Genomic DNA, 8,384 nt, shown 5'->3' with positions numbered 1-8,384 from the left:
CACATTTAAAAATGTCGCACTGGCTGATATTTTCACTCTGAACTGCAGTAGGGTCCGGCCAAGCCCCCAGAACGGCTGGTCAACGTTGAAGCCAAAGCTGGTACTGCAGGCGGGCGTAATACTTAAGTACTTAATAGTGGTTGCAAAGGTATTAATAGATTGCCTGAGTCCTGTGGTGGGGCTTCTGGTCTGGTTTTAGTTCCGGTCATTTGGTGGGGGTCTGGGGGCCACGCATTAAAACCACCTCCAATGACTAGGTACGTAGCACTGAAACCAATATTTCACAGAGAGGCTGGGATTTGAAAGTTTGCAGCGGTCGACACTCGACAGTACTTGTGCGCTCTGCTTGCGCACTAGCGGCCATAAATGGCCTACTTGTGTGCAATGCGCAAGCTAGTAGGCACTCGATAGTGTGCAGTTCTAGTTATTGATGTTGTTTGAGATCACTGATCGCCACTGTCTGTTTAGCTCTCGGTTGCTAGGCAATAAGACAAAGCTCTGTAGTCCGTCAGTAAAATGACGGAAAATGACCTAACGGTCGAATCGTTGCGAATTTTTGCCAATAAAATAAAGTAAGTCCATGGAGCTCTAAAAACAAGTGTGCGGATGTTCCATCTTGTTCTCCTTGATGCCTTGATGTCCAGCACCTGGACTAAATACAGAGATGTGCACACACTGTTCTCTGAGAAGTCTTCCTGCCCTATAGGAACTGCTAACAGTCTAATATAGGTGGGAAGATAATATCATTTGAAGTAAATAATATAGTTTCTATCCCTCCCATCAATTTACTGCATATAGCCCCTTGAATTTCTCCAAGAAGAACCACCTGTGGTCCCATTCTTTACTAAAACAGCTGCCTTTAGTTGGTACCATAAATGTCTTTGAACCGCCTTGAAAGAGTTCTGAAGAATCTTACAATTCCCATTTTGGAATAATTTGTGCGGTGCATCACAAAGCCCATTTCATGTAGAATGTGTGTTGTTTTGCACATCTGGACTAATGGTGTAACTTTGCGTAATCTCTGTTTGGTAAAGGCATCATTACTTTACAGGGATTATGTTAAATTGACTATAGAGGGAATTGCAAATTGCACTATGATAGTTTCCCCATTATTATCAAAGGAAATAGTAGACCAAGCCCTTTAAAAGTTCTTCAAATAAATCTATAAAGATACTTTTGAAGAAACCTTGCAGTGAAATTTCCTTGAGAACTGTACGGGGTTTAAACTGCAGAAACCTCGAGGGCTTGTCAAGCCTACAGTATAGCAGACGTCATTTTGACTCTCATTAGCCGTTGAGTGACTACAGCTGCCATGATTTGTGTGTGGGAGGCTTTCTCATTCATTCTTTATTTCATATGTGTGCTTATTTTCCTTTAATGATTAGGCCCAGAGATCCATAGTTTGTTGGTTGAGCTCTGTGTGCTGGCTTTGATGTGGGCTATGCACTGGATGTGTGTGGGCATTTTACGCCTGTGTGTGTGTGTGTGTGTGTGTGTGTGTGTGTGTGTGTGTGTGTGTGTGTGTGTGTGTGTGTGTGTGTGTGTGTGTGCGTGTGTGCGTGCGTGTGAAGGGGGGGCGGGGTGCAGGTCTCCGTGATAGCCTCATATTACTCTGATGATGTTTAGATGGAGTGCGTGACCCTCGCTGTGCCATAAAGCAACAGATTCTGCAACAAATACAGCCATAAAATTCAGAACTTGGCAGCCGGAGGGAATGCGTCCATTCACCACTTACTCATCTGGACGTGTGTGTGTGTGTGTGTGTGTGTGTGTGTGTGTGTGTGTGTGTGTGTGTGTGTGTGTGTGTGTGTGTGTGTGTGCGCGCGCGTGCGTGTGTGTGTGTGTGTGCATGTGTGCGATGTGCGTTTGTGTGTGTGAGAGAGAGAGAGAGAGAGAGAGAGAGAGAGAGAGAGAGAGAGAGAGAGAATGTGTATCTCATTACTTGCACGGAAGTTGCTTATGTGTGGTTTTAACAATCCTTGTTTTGCTGTGCCAAGTACAGGTAGCTGATTTGAAAAACAAAATCAACTCAGGAAGCAGTAATATCTCTGGCATGGACACCGCTCCACAGAACTTGGCTTCCAGATTGTTAAGCCCCCTCCAGTGCTATAGTTCCCAGTGGTTTCCTGGGCTCAGTGGGAGAGTCCTGCACTGGGGGTTTGGGTCCATGCAGATCTCTGTATTATATATCAGTGACCCCCTGCTGATTCCACTCTCTTAATATACAGGGTGTTTTAGGGGAATACTAAGTTGTAATATATGTTATTTTATATCATATGACAGTCTGGTCGGAATTTGTCAGTAAACACCACAGGCTCCCGCAGCGAAATCGAGGAAATATTAAAGAATCACGACTTGGATTAGAAAGTTGTATTTAAGTTGAAAATCTTTCCAACTCCTCTCCTCGCTCACTTCCCTGGTCCCCCTTCTTGCAGTCAGTGGTGAAAAGTAACTATATTTATTCAAGTAGTACACTACTAGTACAATTATTTAACAGCTTTAGTAACTATAGTTACTTTGCAGATTTAGATTATTAATACAAAACCAAACCTGCATTAACCACATACAGTAGCATTTTTGCTGATCCACTAAGGCTTCGCATCACTATTATGTATATATATATTTCTTCCACCATTGCTTACAGTGCCCCCCTTATTTGATCCATATGTAGATTTCTAACTCCATAATCTGATGGGAAAATTGTCTGAGCATTAGTGTGGAATGACCCTTTGTTATTGGTCTTTATCCAGTAAAATCCTAAGTTTTAACTAACTCTCTCTAACAAATGAAAGGTTTCAGGTTTGACCTAGGTTAAGCTACAGCATCATCTAAATACCAAAACTTTTATGCAGAATGTAATGCCTGCTGATTTATAACATCACAACTCGTTGATCAGTGCCACTGAAAATACATTGTAAAATGCGTTGTCCCTTGAGGGATAATTGTGGCAGTGTAGTGTGGTTTGCTGTCAGCTGAGAGCAGAGAGCCACAGTGGCGCTCCAGTGTCGCAGACTGTTTGGCTGTCTGTCTTTTAAGGAAAACTAAACCATAGGCTCCTTGTGTGACTGTTTCATAAGTTTGCTGCCATCTAAAATCCATCCAAAGGGCTATACACTGCATGCATGACGTGTGAGCAACACAGCTGCTGCCATTACACGTAATAACGTGCAACAGTGCAGCAAAAATGTATCAATATTGAATACTATTATTGATACCTATATTATCAATAGACCAATTGTAGCTATATGGAATGGAAAAGTAGTGGTTATTGGGTTGTCATATAACATACTTATACTCATACTACTAAAATGTGACTTATTCATTTTAGTGGTAAAATTCCCTGTTCACTGACCTCACGTAATAGGGGATGTTGGAGCAAAAGTAACCATTGCATGAGAATGAAATATGGCTGTGCTGTGTCTTTGGGTTTCTCTTAGTAGAAAAATGCAAATTGAAACAGTGGAGTATCTAAAACATTACTTTCTGTGGCACTTCCATTATGGACTCGGATTTGGTAAATGGATTAACCAGAAAATATATGGCCTATATAGGACACCTCTCAGGGCAAAAGTTAGGACAAATGACGATGGTGAGAGATAGCCAAAGAATGAACAGAAGATTTTGTCATCATGGGTCATATGTCTTCGGCTTTAAGTAGAAACCAGGGTGACAATACTATCTTGAGAGAATCTTTATTAGAATAAAGATGGTGTCACCACCAAAAAAGTGTCCGGTTTCTGTTGAAAGTGAACTGGCACTGAAACATCACAGCTTAAATTCTTTGCAAGTTGTGCATAGCAAAAACAACACCTGTTGAAACACCTCAGCAGGACTGTCACTGAAGCAGATGGCAATGTTTGGATGATGTGGGAGCAGCTTAAAACCTTCAAATGTTAAATTGAACTTAAATCGTGGAAGTTTCTGTAGACGATAACGTCCGAAGCGTCCCGATAACGCACGCACGCACGCACGAGCGCACACACACACACGCACGCACGCACGCACGCACGCACGCACGCACGCACGCACGCACACACACACACACACACACACACACACACACACACACACACACACACACACACACACACACACACACACACAGAATAACAGTGTGTGGCACCCTGCAAGCAAAAAGAAAAACACTTTGAAGGGTAATTACCAATGGCTTGTAATGTTTACCTACTGTAACTCTACTGAAAAGCATACTTACAGCCAAAGAGGCCCCCACAGCCTCAGGGTAGAGTAATGTGTTCTTTGTACGTAGCTACTGTAGCACTACAGAAAAGAATGACATCTTTATGAGATGTGTAGTTAACAACACAAACTTCACAGTGAGCTGAAATGTCTGACCACGGATATTGCACACTTGTCATACACACATATCGTGTGTGTGTGTGTGTGTGTGTGTGTGTGTGTGTGTGTGTGTGTGTGTGTGTGTGTGTGACTGTCTTTCTATCCCTTAGGGCCTGACTCACACCTTTCGATCTAGCATACAACATTGATGCATGCTAGATGTATGAGACTTGTTTACTGATGCAAGCTCCCAATGCATTTCCAATGGAAGTCACATGGTTTGACACAACATTTTTGTTGTACAGCTTTCGGCTGTGTTTCGACTGCCCCCCTCCCCCTCATACAACAAAAATGTTGTGTCAAACCATGTGACTTCCATTGGAAATGCATTGCGAGCTTGCATCAGTCAATAAGTCTCATGCATCAGCTATACATCAATCTGTTGTGAAGGTGTGAGTCAGGCCTTAGTCGGTTCACTCTACCCAGCTGTGTAGACATCGGTTAATCAATGATCATTTTGGTAAATCTTCATTGGTAAACAATGCTCAAGGTATATTCTCGCTAACAGTGACAGGACATCTTTCAGTGAGTGATCCTATCACACTCACATTACAAATCTTTATTATCAGTGACAAAACTGTTTTGTTCCACTAAAGTGAATTTAGTTAATTGACTTCATATGTAGGGTTCTGCATATGGTGTTAGTCACCCAGGAGTCCAGGACAGATCCTGAATCTTTGTGGGAATTTGGGAAACGTGGGGTAGTCATCACCGTCTTGGCCACACCTAACAGGGATGAAATTATGTAAAAGAAAAATAAAAGAAAAAGGCTGTTATTCAAAGAACCAGAGTTTCCCTGATGATGTTAGCTTTTACGTATGCATGCAGCCATACAGTATAGGCCTACTGTATGCCTGCAACAGCTCACATGAGTGTCCCCTGCTCTAGTCTATGTACAGTTCTGTACATGCAAGTGATTCCAGCGTAAACCTGGACCTACAGTATTTAGTAGTAGAAGTAGATAGTAGTTTGGTGCCATCGTGAGGGCATATTGAGTCAATGAAAGCATTTCTCATTCAATGCAAGGCTCCAGCTCCTAATGAGTAATTAGTCTAGCACAGTAGCTATAAAGTAAGTGTGTGTTGTTGGGACGGATGAGGACAGGTACAGTCAAACTCAGAACACTGATGAGTGAATTTGATTCAAAATTACGAGTCATATTGCTATACATAATTTCTTTCTTTCTTTTTCTTTTGCTGAATAGGTATGTGTTGGTGGGTGTTCGAGTGTGTGAGTGTTCCTGGATTTCCGTGAGTTTGCCTGTGAGTCAGCAGGTGAGAGTCTGCACGCTTCTCACGGATAGGTGGATACGATCTCACAGTTCCGATAACCGGCCACTATTGTGCCAGGATTGTGGGCCTTGTGGTTGCTGACTAACATAGCGGTCAAAGGGCACTTCCTCACTCACTTTCTTTACCACTGCACAAAACAAAAAACACCACCTCTCATACCGCTAACTCTGCATTTTCCACATCAGTCATGTTCACTCTTCACCACACTGAGGCCCCTTTTACACCGGTTGGGAACCGGTTCAGTTCAGAACCAGTTTTTAGTCCATGAGCCAGACCAACAAAATTGGAACATTTATTATGAATTGAGTGGGCAAAACCATACCTATATTAAATTGTTTATAGGATCAATATAAGTAAATTAATATATGATAACCCTTCCACCCTTTGTGCAAAGCTCTCTTCAAAGGGTGTAACCGGAAGATTGCATGTTTGGATACAGAACTACCTCCATAAGGAAGATCCATCAAAGTTGTGCTTTCTGGTCAGTCCTCATTACAACATCCAATCAACGCATCTGTACCCCAGGGTATTGATTCTGGGCCCATTGTTATTTTCCATCTTCATTGATGATGTGAAACAGTGCGAGAACAACATTTTCCTGTATACGGATGACTCCACCATCTTCGCACCAATAACTTCATGAAATGGGCCTGAGGTGGCTGTGTCCCTGAACAAAGACCTGGAGAACTTCCAGGCTCATGCCTGGAAGGTCACTTTCGAGCCCAGCAAGTGCAAGGCTATAATTCTGTCCAGAAAGATTAATCCATCTCGACCGGATCTCTTCTTTGGGACCACCAAGATCACGCTCAGCGAGCAGATGGAGGTTTAAGGTTTAGGGCATAGAGAGCAAACTTACGTGGACCATCCATCCAACATACGCCGCAACATACAGTTTACACATACGCCTGAGTATCATGGATAGGCTCTTTGAATGGGTTTCTCAGCCTGTATCTGCTTAAAAGCTTAATCATTTTTTTAAGAGTTTCTGTATAGGACCTTGTGATGTTTTCTGCATTATCCTAAGAAAACCCTTTGCTGCCCCATAAATAGGCCAGTCAATCTGAGATTTGACCCAAAAGAAATTGCAATAGTAATCGTCAAAGGTTTGTTATGATCCTTAGGGTCATCCAAATAACATTAAACATTGTATAAATTGTGGATCATGGTAAGTTCAGGGGTTGAACGTTGGGGTACCATTGAAAACCTATATACCGGTAAGGCAAACATTTCAATTTTGAATTGTGCTTTAAGTAGCATGTGACATCAAACTAGGGATTATTCATGATTCTGAAGCAATTGCAAGCATTAGTTTTGCACGAAAAACACTCTGCTAAAAACAGCCATAGCCGTCTTCACAAATGTGATGGTACATTTGGGCAAGTGGCTATAGGCCGAATCATGAGAAATGATAGACCTTTATGAAAGCTAGGGTAAGCTTGTTCTTTTTTTTGCAGATTTGCCACACATTTCGCTAACTTTCCCAATCATGCACACAACTTCATGTGGAGGGGAGGGAAAAAAATGCAGTACATACTTGCTAACCATTTCATAATAACGTATTGAGGGTCTAAGTGGTAAACTGCATGGAAGTTTTAAGATTACTCGACCTCAAATATTACTCTTTTCAAGGGAGAGTGGTTAACCAGGATAGCTTGAACCCACATTTGGTAAATTGTCTCAAGTTTAGTCAACATAGGGAAAGAAGAGGACCCAATGATCATTTTAAAAGCTTTAATTAAAACCAATAGACATATTAAGGATTATTGACCACATCTTGATCAAGTAAGTTGCTGCTATAGTCATATTTCCAGCATTGACATGGTAAGTTATCTATTACTATTCTCAGGTGCCCACTCTGCTTCGGTGCCCTGCAGTATTCATGATACTACCCACTCTGTTTTGTTGCCCATGGTATTCCTGACCTGGTGCCAACTCTGTTTTGGTGTCCAGATTTACCAAGTGCCCTCTACTTGGGTATGGGTACCAAGATTGAATGTTTTAGTGCCAAAGGATACTTCTTTATACTTGTTTTTGTTGTTGCCGTATGCATTATGGGGTAGCCTGCTATCTTTCTGACTGTCTTTCCATCTTTGCACCTCTTGGCTCTTGTGTCACTCTCTAAAATGTAGGTTAATAGCGACACTTACTGGCCAAATGTAAAAACAACCCCAGGGTGCTACAGCCACAAAAGAGAAGGAAATGCCAAAACCAGCCTCTCTGCCGCCGTTGCAATTTGACAGTGAATAGTTCCAAGTTCCAACCACAAGGGGACACTTTTCACCCGATTATCATCTGCAGTCATAATGCTCTGAAAGAAAAACAGGTCGGCTGCTAAAATGAACTACACTACAGCGTACATTTTAGTCAATATTGAGACAATATTTATAGAAATTCTCTGACATAATTATTGTTGACTGTCTGTACGCCTATAAACTCATAGCTAAATAAAATAAGTTTAATAAAAAATAGAGTTGCTTCATGTTGGAGTTCATTGCTATACATTTCGAGATCTCCCTCTTCAAAACAGGCCCCCTCTGATTATTGGCACCAATAGCTCAACTGTACTATATTTACACAATAATTGGGTCCCTCGCTTTGGCGTTGTCAACCAATCACATCACGGCCGTGCTGCCTATGAGCCGAGCTAACGGGTCTTTGAAGGTTGCTGATCCGGTGTGGCCCGTACAGCGGATACGGAAACAATGCGTGGATGTATGTGTGCGCAAATTGCGGGCT

This window comes from Protomyctophum bolini, assembly GCF_963924005.1.
Source record: "Protomyctophum bolini genome assembly, chromosome: 13".
Taxonomy (NCBI): Eukaryota; Metazoa; Chordata; class Actinopteri; order Myctophiformes; family Myctophidae; genus Protomyctophum; species Protomyctophum bolini.
This window is presented reverse-complemented; position numbering follows the sequence as displayed.